The sequence below is a fragment of the Medicago sativa genome, chromosome 3, assembly GCF_051527215.1.
Source record: "Medicago sativa cultivar Bolivia chromosome 3, Bolivia_mono, whole genome shotgun sequence".
Lineage (NCBI taxonomy): Eukaryota > Viridiplantae > Streptophyta > Magnoliopsida > Fabales > Fabaceae > Medicago > Medicago sativa.
The window spans coordinates 74,560,082-74,579,791 of NC_140751.1; the positions used below are offsets into that span (position 1 = coordinate 74,560,082).

At 35.2% G+C, this 19,710-nt stretch overlaps 1 pseudogene across 1 annotated transcript; it reads right to left on the bottom strand.

Moving 5' to 3' along the window:
* Positions 1–246: 246 nt before the first annotated feature.
* LOC146940128 (acetyl-CoA carboxylase 1-like) lies at positions 247–13,795 on the bottom strand (annotated as a pseudogene). Its single transcript, XR_015030014.1, has 28 exons — positions 13,439–13,795; positions 13,103–13,309; positions 12,865–13,026; positions 12,178–12,270; positions 11,991–12,086; positions 11,735–11,908; positions 9,733–9,826; positions 9,462–9,649; positions 9,344–9,394; positions 9,220–9,259; positions 8,803–8,927; positions 8,597–8,713; positions 8,357–8,431; positions 8,204–8,260; positions 6,684–6,788; positions 6,441–6,527; positions 5,984–6,364; positions 5,771–5,881; positions 5,603–5,689; positions 5,339–5,515; positions 4,885–4,962; positions 4,662–4,784; positions 3,949–4,502; positions 3,594–3,831; positions 3,129–3,484; positions 2,822–3,035; positions 2,523–2,699; positions 247–2,440 (listed from the first exon to the last, which is right to left on the bottom strand). The product of XR_015030014.1 is annotated as an acetyl-CoA carboxylase 1-like (transcript).
* Between the last annotated feature and the right edge of the window lie 5,915 nt (positions 13,796–19,710).

The following is a 19,710-nucleotide window of genomic DNA, read 5'->3' on the forward strand; positions in this document are numbered from 1 at the left end:
CCTCAAGTGAAAGTACATTTTCTGAGGGATGCTGCTACTTTGGTGATAACATCTTAAAATAGGTATATTTCTATATGGTCACGTATCAACGACGTGAACACAATACAACATGAGTACATGGGCAGATAACAAGAGCATTCACGGTCTCCTTACCAAGAGCATCATGCTTCCTTTTGCACACAACAATTCAAATAATCATATCTCCATGTTTCAACACATGATGAAACAGATGATAAATCTTAAACAGTTGATGTAATAACTAGATAATAACAAGAGTGTTTTTTACCTTGCTTAAAAGGGCGGCAAGACCTTGAGGTAGAGCTTGTAAATCTAGAGCCGAGTCGCCAATATTTGTCAACTGAAGCAACAGTCTCTGGACGCGCAATTCCTTTAGTTTATCCTCGTAATTTGCTGAATCATCCCTCCATCTGAAGAAGGCTTCATCGTCCAACCAAGCATCTTCACTACCTTTGGCAATATCAGAATTCAGATACCATTCTTTGAGCAAGTTCGTGGCAGAAACATATGACAATTGGTCACCAGCCGCATCTCTCACAATGTTGATCAGTGAGTGCTCACCGATTCTCCTGTGCAATCTCCGATAAAAGAAAGACCGTGAGTTACGCCAATCGATAACTTCTTTGATTACACCCTTTGCAGCCATTCTTAAGGAAGTATCATGCAGTTCAACAAACTTGATAGCTATCTGAGTATACAAAGGCAAAAGTTGTTTCTCACGGAATTTAATCTGTTGCTGCAGCGAATCATATGTACCAGAGTCTTTGTTACTCTTGGCTTCCGAAAGTTTTTCCTTAAGAGTAATCAATTGTTGATCAAGTCTTCTCATACACTCCAACAATTCTCTTGTTCTAAATTTGATCTCAATCATTCCTTCCGGTTCAAGGGCATTACCTTTAGCCGTTCGGTCAGCATACAATTCAATGCGGCCAGAGTTGATTCGACTGTCAGCAATAACCCAAGCCCCACCTCGGAGTGCACCCATCATTGGGATGTATACAAAAATGGGTTGCTTGTATGTTCTTAGGTTCTCCACAATAGTTGAACCAGCCTGAAGAATTCCTTCGAAAAGGTCCCTTTGCCCACCCGCAAAGCCTCTCCAGTTTGCGAGAATGAAAAGTGGGAGCTCTTCTCTATTGAAATCCAATATCGCTTGGGCAGTCTTGGTTGAAGAATCAGGAAACCAGACTTGGCCGGCTTGAGGAACAACCCTCTCGTGAGAATCAAGCTGACATGGATCAGCAGGTATTATTTGCATTACTGTTTGTGTTTCTACCGCAACAATTCCCACAGGGATTCCACCAAGCTTTGCCCTTCCTGTAACAACTGTCCTTGCCCATCCTTCTAGTGTCTCCACAAAGCTGTCTTTGTCAAAAATGCCTTTCAGCCACTTTCCTTTAACATCTAGAGTTCCAGAAATGGCAGCACGAGGATCGCATGAATTTCCCGGTAAATACTCCACTTCCCTCTGTGGGGGATCAATGGGCTTTACAATGGGAAGTGCACCACCTACATGAGAAGGAATGTAGCTAAGCCACTTCAAAATGGAAGAAACGCCTTCAAGGTCGTCCGAAACTGTAAGATGAACAACTCCATTTGTTGCCATGATTTTAGGTCCACCAAGTTGCATCTGAGAGCTGTACACTTCCCTACCAAGAACTTTGTTTAATGCCGAAAAACCGGTAAGAATCATAGGCTGATCAAGCCTCTGAATGCATCTCATCCCAAGCCTTGCAAGATAAGCACCAATTCCAACAGTTGTACCGGACGCATATGTCAGTGTAAAGGTTTCATTGTATGCCCTTGAATAGGCACCGGCAATGGCCCCACTACCACTCAAGAGTTCAAATCCTACTCCATATCCTTTGCCAAGAATGGTATCTATAACCCATCTTGTTTCTCCACTTTCAAGCTTTAATTCATGTGCCATCACGGATGATCCAATTCGGGCATAATCCTCAGGTGTTAAATATACATACTGAAAACCATGCTCAGGGTTAGATTCCTCAGACCAACCGACTCTGAAACAAGCTTTAACCTCCTCGGCCACACTTAAACGGGCACCAGAAGTTGCTGCTAAGTAAATTAAAGGTATTTTCTTCGCACAAGCAAGGTCAGTTGCTGCTCTAAAGTACACATCTTCTCCTGGGCCAAAAGAACCGGCCTTGAAGGTCACGTCATTTGAAACAACCAATATTGTCCTTCCAGACGGGAATTCAGGCGTACACATTTCCATCAACCAGGATACCATGCCAACATCATTGAGTCCAGGAGGACGTTTGGCAGGAACAAGAGGGGTACCCTCGATACCTTCTTTCTCTGAAAATTTGAGCTCTGTTACTTTTAGGAGGTCCTTATCTTTGGCTATTTGAATTCCTGTCTGTTGAATTGACCATGTCTTTTCTAAGGATGTTTGAAATGCCTGCAAAAAGCATTTCTCATAAGATAGCCTATTTTGACTTGACTTATCATCCACTGAACTAAATTCAATAAATATCACTTACAAGGGGAAAATCATAGCAGTATGTGGTGCTGTTCTTTCTTGCTGCAAGACGTTTTAGGTCAATAACTCCCAAAGGTTGATAGTTTTCATTCACTGGTACACCATGCAGCGGACCCTTTACAGTGACTGAACTGTAGACCACGTTATGAGTGGTGGCATCCTCCATCTCTCGATATATCTGAATTTTAGAAATTATGAAAATCTAATCAATATCTACAAATAAACTCCATTAATATAGAAGGTGAAAGTTGTGGCATGGAGGAAGCTTTCCTCGAGACTTTTAAGAATATAAAAACTTACATGCACAGTGCATGTATGACCAGTCACATTGTTTACAATGACCCTCCAAGCACCATTTGCTTGTCCACATGCTGTAATCCAAAGCTTGACTTCCCACACAAAAACACCTAATTTGTGCATTCTTACACCGACAGAGGAATGGATTTCCCGTGCCAGATCTTCCAAGATTGCCTCAACTGTTGTTTCTTCTTGACCAGCTTCGATGTTAATTTTCCTGGTATCAACATCCAAAATGTAAGAACCAGATGAAATCTTCTTTACTACACACTAATAAAGTATATTATGAGAATTTCGCAGTCATAATTACTTGGAATTAGGCACAAGATCATCTACTTTTTGCTTGCGGATGATATAGAGGTACATATGAGCATGTTCATATTTGATTGTCGTATTGTGTGAGTTAAGTTCCAACTCCTCCATTACTCCCATTAGGGACCTAAAAATGCTCCTTGAAGTAAAGGACATAGCCAATTGGGTACGAGAAATTTCTGCATCCAGTCTTTGATAAGAAGAGTATCCTTCATTTCCGGTTGGCTGTCTAAGAAGTGTTCGAAGAAACATTCTTTGAATTGGTAGCGGCTTAGTATCCACAACAGTGTAAAGGTGCCATTGACGATCTCGGGATGGTGTATACCGGATATTGTCATAGCCTTTAAGCTTGTTCTATAATCAGACAAATATTAATGAGTTAGAGATCAAGCATACAAGTGGAATATGCCTATTTTGCATATTTTAAAATAAAATGGGGGACTTAAAGCGCGAAATAACTAACCAATTCAAGATAAATGGATAGGGGAGGTTCCAGATGGCGCAACAGAGGTTCCTCTTCATAATATAGCTTTTCAGCTGACCAGTGAAAGGAATACCTCATTGGAGCACACCCTTCATCCTTATGTATGATACAACTAATATCTCCAACACCTGCAGCATGTATTATGGTCCCTACTTCCTGCTCTCTGAGTACTTTGGCCAACTTGTCAATTCTTTTTTTATCCTGATCCTCATCACCACTGCAAAAGACCGAAAAGTTAAGCTATACTACAACATAACCATTGGTACTTTGACAATAAAAAAAACTACTAAAAAAATCAGGTTCAAAATAATGTATTTAATTTCCAAAAATGTACCTATCTTGAAGTAAACTCATTTGGTTGTTGATGCCCACTAATCCAATATGCATCACATTACCATGGTTACTTGAGTCGCCAGAACCACTTTTAAATGCATCGTGAAAGTTATTAGTTGCTTCCCTTAATGCAGCACTCGTTATTACTGGCAAAACTTCAAGAGATTTAATTACAACCATAACTCCTGATTTCTTCCGTTCAACTTGTTCTTCTACGAACTCCCATGTAGCAATAAGGCCAGATTTGTGCCACTGTATCCTTATGCTCTCTTTGACAAGATATTGCTGGTAGAGCCTACGGATATAAGTTTCCACAACCCTCCGTTTAAGGGCGTGATCATTGTGATCAAATAAACCAACTAGAGCATCTTAAACAGCCAAATGAGAGCTCACAAGGTCATCCATTCGGTCATTAATGTCACTCTTCCTTTTCGAAGTATCAATATTTTCACCATCCTCAGTAAACATTTCTAGTTCTGAAAGACTTCCAGCAATGCTGGATCGAAGTTCACTCAGTTTACTTTGCACCAACAGTTGACTTGCCTTAAGAGCCAACTGCATCAAGATGATCACAAATCAGAATTTGCATCAAAATGTTCTAATAAATTAAAAGAATCGTACACAAGATTAAATTAAAAAAAGACATTGTGAGTTGTGACTCCTTAAAATATAACATGGCGCAGATCATAGAACCCTCTATATAGCATGACCAACCTCAGAATAAATTGATTGGTTGAGTTGGGAGAATCGGATTAATTGATCCCGATAGACAGCCGGATTAAGGTAAACCAGATTATCCATTAGTCGCAAAATTAGCTTATTTTTGCTCTTGACACCCTGAAACCCATGAAATCTAGTTAATATAATTTTTGTTTCATGTCAACAGGACAACAAGGAAGTAAATCACTCGAGATGAGTACGTTATAAAAGTTTATACCTGATGAGAGAGCTTGATATCCACAATCTTCAACAAATCTTTCTTGTATAGTAGACGGAGTCGTTCAATTACATCAGCCTAGATGTCAGGGGAAAGGGAAAATGTTGTGAATATTGAGAGAAACTGAATGATTAGGAATACATATTTTATATTAAAAATAGCTTCTTAGCTTCTATGTAGTTGAATGATAAAGTAAAAGTTAGTTCGATGAAATGAACATGGAAATGAAGAAAAATAAAATGTGGTGACATGTTTTTATATGACCGCCCTGAGACATACAATAAACAGTTTGCTTCCAGTAAATAAATAATTGAATAATAGAAGAAAAAAACACAATCATGCATTCTTTAAACATCGTCGAGAAAAACTAATTTGACGGGTAGAAGCCAAAAGGTCATAACAGCTAAAATTGTGCAAATAATATTGGTACAAATAATCATATAATCGTACTAACCTGAATATTATCACCGAATAGTTCTTCAACTGAAAGATACTCTTCAAATAGAGATTGAACAATTTTATGAGCATGGTTTTCTCTTCCACCCTCATAAGATTTTACAAGACTCATCAGAGGTTCAATTAGTCTTTCCAAGGCTCCTTTTTCTTTTTCAGGACAGGAGAAAATATGAGCCTGCAGTATAAAACAGACCCCATGAATTTACTTATTCGTAGTAAAACAGAAAACATCTGAATGAGCAATTCAGGAACATCAACTCACTTCAAGAACCCCCATCAATAACTTGGCAGGGAAATCAATATTTTTGGAGCTTGAAATACTCTTGAACTCCTTATATTTCGCTTCCAACTAAAAACCCACATAGTTCAAGGAAAGATTACATCAGAAAACGTTAAATCAGAGGGGGAAACCGGCAAGTTGTCCCTTTACCTCATTTCTTAGTTCTTTAGGAAGTCGGGTTTCCAGAACTGCCAAGCACTCTTGCCATTGAAGGAAAGGCAATTCAGGGCTGTCAAGGCAATTAAGCAAACTTTGCACAACCTGGTAGACAGATGTCTAGCTTGTTAATAAGAAAGGCATAATAAAATCCAAAAATAATGTTAGATTACATTGCAGATTAATCAAGGGGAAATATCTACTCACTTCATCAATATTGTGCTCATAGCCAGCAAGAATCATCCGTGCAGCATTTAAGCTTGCTGCACATTTCTGATGAACTTTACCTGAAATTGCAGTAGGAGGGCCCTGGATAGGGAAGCTCCCTGTGAAAGGTTCTGCCTTTCTTACTGCAGAAGGATCATCTAGGTCAAGCTTTGCTATAAGTTCACCAGCCTGCATGGCTTGACCTTCAGCCATTCTGAAATGAATAATCCCAGAAGCAGGGGAAAGAAGAGGCATGCACATCTTCATGACCTCAACTTCAGCATATGGTATGCCTGCATCAATGTGACTGTCATCTGCAACCAAATATCTCAGAAGCTTTCCCGGTGTCTCTTGAATTAGCTTTGATGGATCGTGATCATTCTGCATTTGAAAGGGGTTTAGTTAACTCAACAACAATTAAAAGAAATAGAATTTTTTAAGGTAGAAATAAACTAACCTGAAGCAAGCATGCCCTTCCATCTATTAGAAGGCGAGTTCCAACTGTGTCTTCCTCGGCATATATTACATGACTGTTTCCGTCCAACTGTGACAAGTGGAAACTACTGGTTAAGAAATCAAGAATCGGATATAGAACAAGGAATCAAATAAAATACTAAAAAGATTGATGTCCAAGATGATACTGTAATGGATATAACTGCAAAAGCAATAATATATAGGTAGTTTAGAGAACAATACTTGCCTGCATCAGCAAACCTCCATCATGTAAAGTATGTATCTCTGCTTCTATTACTGATTCATCCAATCTCAACCTATAACTTTGAGGTCCTCCTCGTACCACGTCAATCTAATAAAAAATTTTTTTTGGAAGATTTGTAAGGTCCAATTTTACCTATTAGGCATTATACTTTTAATGACGCTTATTAACTTGAATTGATAGAAAACATATGATTTTCCCCGATTTTTCTGCAAATTTAGTAATTAGGTTTTTAATATGAGAAAAGTTACTTTTACATCTTTTCTCGTGTCAATAGGTCTAAGAGATATAACACTTAAGGATAGACATAAATCAAAATCATTTAGCCAAAGAAATGAAGAACGATGATTGTGGATAATTCGCTTAACAGGATGCAAATGGCTTAGCGAAATGAAGTCAAAGATTTGGGAAGTAAAACAGGCAAATTTTGCTTAGCGAGTTGATAAATTCACTTAGGGAAATGAGGCGGTTTAGTGACTCTGGGGGAACAGCTGGACTTACTTCATGGTGAAGCAAAGTCTTTTCGCTAAGCGAGCATATATTTTCTTAGCGAAATTTCACTTATCCTGAAAGTAAAAATAAAAGCTCGATTCTCATTTGTTGATATACTTTTGGTCAATCAAGATTGGTACCTTTGAATTTGCTTAGCGAAATTCCACTAAACTAGGAAGTTGCAATTGAAGCTTCTCATCACCAACCTTTATGTATAATTATTTTAATGCTTTTATTTCTCTATAGTCAAACCATGAGTAGCTAAATTATCTGTTATTAGAGATGAGTTGAATTTGGATGAAAACTCTATGTTATGGTTCGATATTATCTCTGAATGAATTCTAGTATGTTGTTTATTTAATCCCTGTTCTTGCTTTTTATCGCTTGGCCGCCCTTAAATTGATTTACAGTTTACAACTTGAAGCGAGAGTGGAATTTGTAAATGCTTTGAGATTAAATATTCATGCCTTGGTAATCTAGAGACAGATGCGAACCCTCAAAACCAATATACAAATGCTTATTCTTAATTTTGAATATGCTAAAAGAGTAAAAGTTTAATCTCCAAGAGATTAGGGTTAAATAATCTTGATAATTGGTAACAACGTGTGGAATGGATTCATTGTTTGATATCTGATTAATATCATAGAGTTGAATTCAAAAAAATACTCATCCCATCTTCATCCTTATTAATTAAAAAACCATTTTAATTATTTAAACTTCAATATTGCAATAAAAAAACTAGAACCCTTTTGTTCGATTCAGTCATTAAAATACAATTCGATTGTATAACATAGTCCATGTGCTCGACACTCGGTTTACCATTTTAACTTTACTACTTGAATGATTCCATTCACTTGAGCAAATTATTGAACTACAAAGATATACACAAGTCTCCATGGATATGATAATCTAACATATTTTGATACCACAATAGCTATCAATATAAAAATTGAGCATTGCCTACCATAGTGTGAGAATGGACAAGAGAATGTCCGTCTAATAAGATTACATACCGTATATTTGCTTCCTTCAATGGTCAAGGACACTTGAGAATGGACAAGAGATATGTGCTACAATAATTATGAACTAAAATTAGTATCACTAGTAAATAAGAATGGAGTTAGATGCACTATGAATCACATGTTCCTCCCATTTGGATAAAATACCGTAGGAGGGATTTGCCCTTTTTCAAGATAGCCAACATAGTTTGAAACCAAAGCTGCACTGCTAGCAGAAGCTTTCTGTATTAATAAGAAACAAGGTTCGTGAATTCCGCAGTGAGAAACTAACAACAAATCAAGGGGAAAAAGGTGTGTGTGTGTGTGTCTATATATATATATATATATATATATATATATATATATATATATATATATATATATAATAAAAAAAACAAGTTTGCTTACATAGATTGCCCCTCCAATAACAGAAAGATACCAGGGAGGCCTCTCTGCTCTAATCCGCATTGCGATTCTATTGTCCAGCCATCCTGTGTGAATTTGATTATCTCTGTAATCTGAATCCTGAGATCAAATCAAATATTGCAACAATGTCACTTCGGTATTATAAAAATTTCTAATAAAACTAATATGTTGTCATGGTAGTGATTTACATTTAGAAGATCAATTGTGTAATAAACGTTGGTACAAATCTCTCCCCGAATTTGAATTTCCTTCAGCCCCAATACCATATTTGCAATTGCTAAAGCTCTAGATTCTCCAAAAGCAAAAACATGTCCTGAGGTAAAAAAATAAACATAGGATATTAGCTGCTGATTGTTAGAATTTCCGCAAAAGCTTTTAGCGAGACTAGAATTACCAATCATTAAGTAATTGCCGGTAAAGGTTTTAGTGGCAATGATAATTGTCGCTAAAAGTAGTTTTTGTTGTAGTGGAATTGTGTAAATACATGAATGCAAGAACAAGAAGGAATGCATATTATGGAGATTTGACACTCTACAGTTCAAAATTAACAAATTATGCAGTTTCTGGTTAGCATTTGAAGATCATTCATAGCAGTTACTACTTACCAAACTGAGAATCTGAGAATTCATGGATTCCTCCTCCAGACTGTAAACATATAACTGCCAAAATTTAGCACCTCGACATTAAAGTATTAAACAACCTACATATATGAAGAAATAGAAGACTTACCTTGATAGAGAAGTAAGCCCACACATTTGGATTGCTTTTAAAGCTAAGCTCCTGTACAAATATTTTAACTCAGTGCATAAAGTAAAAAATGATTTTGTTGTTGGATTTAGTAGTTAACCTGAACTTTCCCTCCTGTAGGCTTAAAACCATCATCAGGATCCTCGCTAGTTACTCGCACAGCCACACAATGACCTTTTGGCCTGGTAGATTCTACTTTGTCAAAATCAAAGGGAGTAGCTAAAACTGATGTTTTCCTCCAAGCATCATCGCCCGTGACATGTTCCATCCCAAAGAAACGCCTAATCTCTGTTATGTGAGAGTGTGAGACGCATGAAATATATGTATGAAAGCCATAAGGGTAAAACAAAGAGGATTGTTTCAAGCTGTACCGGGAATTTGCCAAAGAGGGATACCCATCCCAACGGCAACTTGTGCTGCTGGTAGATTTATCCCAGCTATCCATTCAGTAATAGGATGCTCAACCTGTATATCAATACATGCAAAACAAAATAAAGAAATATTATAAACATGACCAAAAGTGCTGAGAATTGCATGTATAGTTTCCCTCCTATGTGAACTCAAAATGGGCATTAAGAGGAAGCAAAAATAAAGAGTAGTAAAATCCCACCAAAAAAATTCACGTGGAAAACTCTCAATGTGAAAGTGGTAAAACACGAGTGCTAGTCTAGTAAAACATCTCAACTATAGGAAAGTAGGATTACAAAAGCTCTCTTGATACAAGAGGATATATATCTCTCAACTCTCACCAAATGTGATGGAAACACGACTCTCATTCTCTTAAAGAGGGTCGTGGATATGAGATATCAAGTCTTCGTTTAGATATAAATATTAAGAGTAATATTTACATTGGATTGATCTACCATGACAATACTACATATAATGTCATGTAAAAGTTATAAGCTACTCTAGTAGTGATTGTGATGCATGAAGAAATGAATACTTTTATTTATGTTAGCATTTTACTTTCTTTTAAATAAATAGGATAGGATAATTCAAGAGGAATATAAAGAAATGATGGAAATATGTTGGAATTACTACAAATGTTGAAGTTTTGTTGACCAAACAAAGTTTTATGGTCACGAAGACCTTCTTCAACACAAAGTTAGTGGAAATCAAGTAGCAACACTTCAGACGTGCTACCATAAGTCTCGAAGCTGTCACAAATCAATCAAGAAAAACAAAAGATCAAGGCCATAAAAACAGAGGATGTTACGGCCAGCCGTAGCCCCAGGCTACGGTTGTAAAAGCCTATTTTATTAAAAAAAAAATTGTAGAACTTGAATGGTCTTGTGTTAATGTCATTCATAAGTCTCGTAATTGCTGAAGAGTGCACGAAATAAGTAGCACTTAGGCTATAAATATGCTTAGCTTGCCTTGATTTTGTACCACTTACCATCGTAGAAACACACCAAAACTCTAGTAATTTTGTCTTAGTATTTTAAATAAAGTTTCTTTGTTTTTAAATAAAGTAATTTTGCCTTGATGAGTGAGTAGTCCTCATCTTTGTCTGAGAATCATGGAAAGTAGTCCTAGGATAAACTTTCCATAATCCTCTTCTTTTGTTTTGGGAATTCGAAACTATAATCTAGCCTAATTGTCTTTAAACAAAATAAAGGCAACATCCTTGTCTTTCGACAAGGATGTTGATGGAAATATAAGGCTAGAGAAAGGTATTGAAGCATGAGAATAGCCTAATGGTTTTTGGGATGAAATGGGTAATTGAGTTCAATAGGTCTTACCAACAAAAAAGCCAAGAAAATAAGGAGTTATGTCGGTAAGGCACACCCTTTGTTGATTGATTAGCCAAGAAAAAGTGAGGGTTAAAAAAGTATTGTTAACAACTCTCAAAACAAATTACTAAGCTAAAATGTCTAGGCCAACACATAATCTAAGTTTTATCATAAATTTCCATTTTCTATTAAAATTCTCCCTCTACCTTTTTACTTGTCGCATATGTAAGTTTTTTTTTTCCTTTTACATATCATTTTCAAAGTTCAATTCAACGTCAGTTACTGAATTTTTAATAAAATGAGATAATAAATGATTAAGAGTATGGTAGAGAAAAGATATATAAGTAACAAAATTTATTGGTTGTCTTTTTTTTTTTGACAAAAAATTTATTGGTTGTCTTGATATGTATAAAAATAAAAATAAAATAAACGACCAATAAAAAGGAATGGAGGGATCTCTAACATATCGATCATAAAAAATTGGAGAACCAAATTCAAGATCAAGTGATAAGTGAAAAACAAATTAACTATGGTGTGGCCTATAAATCAAGAGAAACCGTAGTAAAGTTGTCACATAAGTTGTATCAAATAGTTGTTCAAATATCATTGCTCATAAAAATAAAAAGTTAGAGTAAAACACCTGTAATCGTGGGTTCAGCTCTAAAAAGTAGTACGTGCCAGTTTCCATGCTATAAAGATACTCAACGGTAGCTACCCCAACATAATTTACAGATTTGACTAATCTTCTAGCCGCCTGTTCAAGTTCTTTCACCGTTTCTGGAGGTGCTACAGTAATGGGACCTTCCTCAATAATCTGTTACGGATGATTCATTATTTTATCTGTGAGATTCATTTTCACCATAACAATTTGGTGTAGTATCATAAGCTTTTCATACCTTTTGATGCCTTCTTTGAACACTGCAATCACGGCTGTGCAAAGCTGCAACATTTCCATGCTGATCACAAATCAATTGGACTTCAAGATGTCGGCTCTATTTAGAAACAAGAAAGATCGTCAGAATATATGATCAAGACTTCAACAATCATGCTCGTTCAGATCAAAGTTTCAGTGGTTTCTCTAACCTGTAAAGCAACTTTCATTATAAATATAGGTGAGCCCGGAACTTCACCTTGAACTTGCTTGAACAATGCCCTTACCTCATCATCATTATGAACCTAAAATATCCATATATCTGTTATTTTCTAAACTTTAACCTAATAAAGCACACCACAAATATGATTGGCACAAAATCATCATCATGAATCTATGTAGCACAACACTTCAGATTGAAGTTTTGTCTGGTGTCAAGGGTCGTCTTAAATATTTTGGAGGCTCTATTCTAATTTTTGGCCCTCAAAATTTTGGATGCCGGAATTAATATATGTAGGAATTTTGCCCTTAAAAATTGGTATATGGATTAATTTAGACCCTTAAACACTTTGCAGCCCTCAAAATTTGGGATTTATTGATATAATTGAGTTAGGAATTTCATGTTTGATTAAAATTTGGGCCTTAAACATTCCTAAATAATGTTTTAGGGGGAATCGGGTCCCTCAAAATTTTGAGTCCATGTGCCATAGCCCATGTTGCACATGATGAGGGTCAGCCCTACTGATGTCTGACCCTGGCACATGTAGTTACATTTAATCACTTATATTTTATCAAATTATTACAAGTTTCAACATGTCAGTGTCCGTTGCGGTGCTTTACAGGCATTGATACTGTAAATTTTTCTACATACTACATAGTTGACCAGACAAGAAGCAAACCTTTCTTATGCCTTTACCACCACCACCCCAAGATGCCTTGATCATTGCAGGGTAACCTACAACTTGACAACTTGCAATGGCTTCTTCTGTTGTATAAACACATGCCGCACCGTAAATTTCATCAGGAATAGTAATCAAAGAGATATTTGAAGGAACTTTCACCTGCAAAAAAATTGCAAAGTCATAATTTAGAAACCCCATTTGAAACAAATACATTGCAATGGGAGATGAAATTTACATGAGAACCACTCCATGGAAGGGTTGGAACTTCTGCTGCTTGAGCAATCAACAATGAAGCAATTTTATCTCCCAACGTTGCCATAGATATAGCAGGAGGTCCAAGAAATACAATTCCTTTTACTTTTAGTGCATCAGGAAGCTCAGGGTTCTCTGATGCATGACCCCAACCAGGCCACACCGCATCAACGTGAGTTATATCAGCAATCTGGGAAGTACATTGCAAGACCATTAGCAAAATTTATATGTTATATATAGGTCAAAAAATTCTTAACTACATAAGAACTGAAATGACTTGAATGACAAGAATAAGCTGAAGAAACCTCATGAAGTCAACATCACACCCCTCTAGAATAAGTTTCACATTGGCATAGTTATTGTTATTACTCCCACCAGGTACTTCCACAAATTGATTAGCAATTTTGATATGTTCTGCATTGATTCTCATGTCCTCTGGTGTAGCCATGGCAACCAAGAAAACAGCATTTTCCGTTCCAAACGTCTCGTAAGCCCAACTCCTAATGTTGCGAATAAACTTGACTGCAGCCATTCCATTGTTTGCAATCAATATACTATGAATTGGCCTGTTTCCCCCAAGGGCATTGCAGTATTCATCTATTTCAGGTATTGTAGCACGGTGCCTATTTGGTATTCTACTGTTTATGTTATCATTTCCACGCCCCACGCTAGCCATTATTGTTCTCCTTCTAGTTATTTCCAATATACATTAAAAAATTGAAGTTAGTATTTTTATTTGCAAGATTGGTAAGAAACTCCAATTTTCGAAGCACTCATAACTATGGCTGATAATTAGGTGAACTATTTGGATGCCCAATATCCAATCAATTATATAAACAATTTTTAGATTAAATAAATATTAATTTTCACTACTTATTTACTGTTTAGTGAAATGTTAATTTAATAATGTCCTTATTAAAATTATAAACTTGTTACGTGATCATAGATATTTTTTGCGTTAATCTTTCGATTATTATGGAAAATTGATTCTGATAATCCGGAGTTCGACCAGAAAGTAAGTAAAATCTGGTCAAGAATTGTTCCACCTTAAAATTGAACTTGGGTTCTCTTGAACAATTTGTCATTGACGGAGCTCATTAAACCACTTGAAATCAATTGTTTGGTTTCATGATAGAGATTATAACGATGAGAAACAAAATTGTTTTTGAGTGTATGATTATTGTGAGTATGACATCAATAATTTAGATAAATCAATATATATGTGATACTCCATCCGTTTCAAAATGAATATCGTTTTAGGTTTTTACAGACATATTAAGAAATGCATTAATTAAAAGAAAGAGAGATATTATTTTACCTAATTATCCTAATCAACTACTGATTTGTTTTTCCTTAAAGAAAAAATAATACTTTGAAAGTAGTGTATATAGTATTACTTGAAGGGTACAATTGAAAAGAAAAAGTTATTATTGCATTGAAAACAGAAAGTGACATTCATTTTGAACAAATCTTTTTGGGTAAAACTTAATATATCTCATTTATTAAATTACATATATAGATGATGTATATAGTGACGTGATCATTGAAATGACTCAACTAAGAATTTCTAATGATCAATTACTTTTAAGTATCAATGGAAAAATTCTCAAGAAAGAATATAATGGTTATTTTTACCTGAGATTGTCATGGTAATTAACATATTATTTATTGTATTTTAATTATGAGCATCTAATATCATATGGTGCTAGTTGAAAGGATCTTGGATACGATTAAATACTTGTATAATTAATGATTAATCATGATGAGACCCATCAACTCTTGATAATGAGTTTGATCTCTATGATAAAATTAAAACCCTAGTCAGAAAAATTGTAAAAAAAATGAGTTTCTTGAGTTGAGTGGACGATAGGACTCTTGGACATACAATCTTATAATCAGTGCCAAAAGCAATTCTAGCCAAAAACAACATGTTTGGTTTGGCTTTTCAGAATTGCTTTTATCCTCCAAAAGCAATTCTCCATGAAGCTACAAATCCTAGCTTCTAGCTTTTCTAGAATCAATTATAAACAGTAAATTTTATATTTTATTATTACAACCTATTATTTTCCTTTATTGCCCTTTATCAATTCTCCTTCTTTATCAATTCTCCTTTAGCTATGTCTATTTTAGTAATTATGCATTCAAAAACAATTCTACATAATTGTATCCAAACATAAATCAGTTTGTTTAATCAATTCTACATAATTGTATCCAAACATAAATCAATTCTCTCAGAATCAATTCTGTCAGAATCAATTCTATCAGAATCAATTCTGTCAGAATCAATTATATTCAAAGCTGAACCAAACACACACCCAGACTTGGACATCAATAGTGGAGCTAAATTTATTCTATTCTCTAATTATGAAACTTAATGTCTACTAAAAATACAATTTTATCCCTTCTTAATTTTTTGACACGTCATCAAAATTATATCCTTTTGTGTCTTTTAGTTCAACTTCCCCCTATATTTTCACTCTTAAAAACAAATTAAAACAAACCCACTCAATAAAACACACTAACTTAATCTTTTTTTAAAGAACAAACAAACTTAATCTTAATCCTTGTTAAAACAAATTTTCCTATATTTCAACTTCTAAATATCTAAAGAGATTTCCTCAAAAAAAAAATATCTAAAGAGACTGGGGGCATTAAACTTGGCTCATGTACAACTCAAAACGGGAATACAACATAATAAATCAGACCAACTCAAAATTATGAGTAAACTATCTATTTATTTTACAGTGTGTTTCATGTTTGAGTTTCGCAAAGTCATTTGCAGTTTTTGATGTGAACAAATTATTGAGGATGATTGGGTTTTATCCAAATGATTTTATAGATGTGTCGGAAGTGGCGTTACGCCATCAACTTACGAATTATATTACAAATGTTCGATCTGACCGAAAATTTGCTAAGTTGAAAGGGCTTTCAGATCATTGTGCAAAACTTGTGGAAACAAATAAATGCAACACATTTGCTTTGGTTTATAGACTTTTGAAGTTGACTTTGCTCTTGCCGGTAACAACTGCAAGTGTTGAACGTGTTTTTTCAGCTATGAAAGTTGTGAAGAGTAACCTATGTAACAAAATAGGTGATCAGTGCTAAATGACCGTCTTGTAACTTATATAGAAAGAGATGTTCTTTTAACAATTAGCTAGCAATGATGTCATTTTAGCTCATTTTCAACAAATAGATAAGAAACGAGATTTTCATTGTAATGTATTGTATCAAATAATGTTATTTCTTATTTTTAATATAGTTTGCATTATTTTTTCTTTGAAAATTTAGCCCCACAGTACCAAAAGTCTGGATCCGTCCCTCAGGAGCATCAATTGTTGGTGAATCACCAGGTTTTTTTTTTCATAAGGCAAAAAAAAAAAAACACTAAAAGACAGGATTGGGGCCTAAACCCATGTATACAAGAAAACACCAAAGTCAATCTAAGGCAAGACAAACCCTAAGCTGGCAGAGATAGGTACATGATACAAAGAAGCCTATAAAAAGAAGATAAAGCAAAGCAAACTAGCAAACAGAAGCATATCAAAATAGTATTCTAGCCCATAATAGCAAAACAATATGCATGCGTCTTCCAGTGAAATATATGTTTGCATATTCTTCAGTTATGTCCCTGTGAATCCTATAGTGAACTTGTGATTTAATAGGTACTTGTGTTGCACAACAAATCCTCATGATCGGTTGGGCAAAGGCCAAAGGTTTTTGGCTTGTGACCTTGGACTTGGTTCTGAAATCACAATATATCGAATCTCATTTGAAATTACTCGGGCGATGTCTGTCTCGTTCTTTTGGGCTTAATGTTGTGCAAGATCAGCATCAAGAACACCTCTGATGAAATGCTCTTGAGGTGCTTGTTTGTGCAGTTTTCTGTCTCTAAAATGCATGACAAATAAAGCATATTAACTAAAAAATATTCCATGCTTTAAAATTTTCCATAATGTAGTTTTAGAGGTTATGATAATTTTTTTTTTTCAAGATATCATAAATTAAGCGTGCATGCATTAAATTATCTTTTTTTTTTTTTTGGTACAATGCATTAAATTATCTTTAAGACATACATCACAGTGAACAATATCAAAATGCATCAAACTAGTTATAAATCCTATTTTTCATACATTTTAGCAAATTTAATCAATCAATTCAAGATGGTATCACACCATATGAGTTCTAACACAATTTTTAAATCATAGCATGTTATTATTCTTTCCATTCCTTATCAAACATTTCATGATGTCTTTCATATTTTTACAATGACATAAACATGGATAACATGCAATATTCAATAAATACAAACCATGTGATTCACTAATAACACATACCTTTTGAATTGAGGCTGATGAAATAAAGATGAATGTGAGAGTGAAAAATGAAATCATTGAATGGGTTTCACTTGTTTCAAGAAAAAGGATGAAAATTATGAACTTGTATGTGTTGTGGCTTTGAGAGAATTTTTTTACTACACGAAATGTGGCTCGTTTAGGGAATCAAAACATAAAGTTCCTAGTTAAAAATTGATTGATTCGCTAAGCAAAATGATGCATCGCTTAGCGAATTTAGCATAATACAATATTTTTCAAGTGAAACCACATGACCAGTGCAGAAACTCGGTTAATTCATGAATGCTCATGTTCAAAATACACGGTTGTTTTACATCATTAGTTCGACGCGTGATTCTTATATGATCAAGATGGCAATGAGGATGCTTTAACTGCTCTTCCCTTGAGTCTCTGGGAAGTGTATGTTTTGCTAACTTTTTCAAACAAATCGAAGCAGAGCTCCTCTTTTTGGTCCAATTTATAGTCAGCCAATTATCACCAATATCCATTATTATTTAGGACTTCTGAATGAATGACTTTGTTAGCATCATAGGAGACGTATCACCATCCTCAATGTCCATCACAAATAGATCGTGCTAGAACTCAAATTTGCCCACTTTGATGTGGACAACTTCCAACTTCACGCGTGGTTTTTTTGCAAGATCCGTCAACAAACTGCAATATTGTATTTGTTGGCTGCTTGATCCCAGATCAAGCAATGCCTTCTTAAATAGAGTAATTCCTAAAGGCGAGAAAATCACAAGAAGGGAGAGTTTGAATTGTGATGGATTTAAAAATCTTTTTCTCGTGTTCTTAAAATAAGATCAAATTGAAATATATGTAAACTGAATGGTAAGAATAGAGAAAACAACACCAGAGATTTTTATACTGGTTGACTTCGACCTTGGCACCTACCTCCAGTCCTCCCCTTACCGACAGAGTTTGCCTCAAACCTTGGAGGACTTAATCTACTATAATCTAAACCGGTTATAAGCAGTGTTGTAACTGGTCAAGGAAGGATTACAAGACTTCGAGAGGGCAGTTTTAGAAATTATGGGTATGGATGGCATTGCTGTTGGGGGTCGCAGATGGACCGTCGATCAGGTAGGATATCATATTAGCTTTCTGTCTCTCTCACAAAGTCTAGCTTCAAAAAAAAAATTAGCCTTTTCAATGGGAAGGAGGTTTGTGCAATTTGAAAATGTACTTCTAGACAAATGAAGAGTTTGTGTCGTCCAAATGTGTATCTCTAGAATTATGCATGGTTCTTTAGAAATGCAAGGGTGAGTTAAATTGTTTCCATACTAATTTAGGAATATGATAGTCGCAATAAAGCTTGAAATACTCCCTCCGTCCAAAAATGTAAGTAAAAATGGGTTAACATAAGTTGATGTATCTGACACAAATTTTGAACAAAATACATTAACTTTTGTTGACCAATTTTTGCTTACATTTTGGGACGGATGGAGTAGTAATTTTTTGAAAACTAACCAAACTATCACACTTTCTTTTTTTGAGGGGGAACCAAACTCTCATTGTTTATTCTAAATTTTCATTATATTTTTTGTTAGAATATTAAAAAAAAAAAATTAGATTAGATTATAATAGGCTTAATTACATATTCGATCCCTTAACTTATTTGTTTTTTCCGATTTGGTCCCATAATTTTAACTTTTTCCAATCAAGTCCCACATGTACACCTCCGTAACTACATTAGGTCCTTTCTGTCATTTGCTCGTTAGTGATGCAGACGTGGCCAATCCCACGTGGCACGTATATAAGAGAATTTTTTTTTCTTCCAGATTTCCTCCTCTCCTCCATCGTTTTCCTTCTTCCCTCGTTCTCCTACTCTCCTCCTTTTTTTCCATCGATTTTCATTCTTCTCTCCTCCTTTTGTCATCGATTTGCTGCCTCTTTCAAACACAACACAACGCAAATTGGAATTCTAACCCAAACTGTGTTCATCTCTTTCACAAAACCCAGTTTCGAAATTTGAATCTCAAATTGAATCTGAAGATGTCAAAACCTAACCCAAATTCATGGCAAACGGGTCAATCTTCTAATGGGTCTGTTGGTTCGAATCTAAGGAGAAGAGTAGCAACACAGTGCAGGTGTGGGGATGAAAGTGTGATTCGCACTGTTATGGATAGTTCAAACCCTAACTGTGGTAGGAAATTTTGGGGGTGCAGAAATTACAAGAATCCCTTTGATAAAGGCTGCAGCTTTTTTAAGTTAATTGAAGAAGATTATAATGAAGACA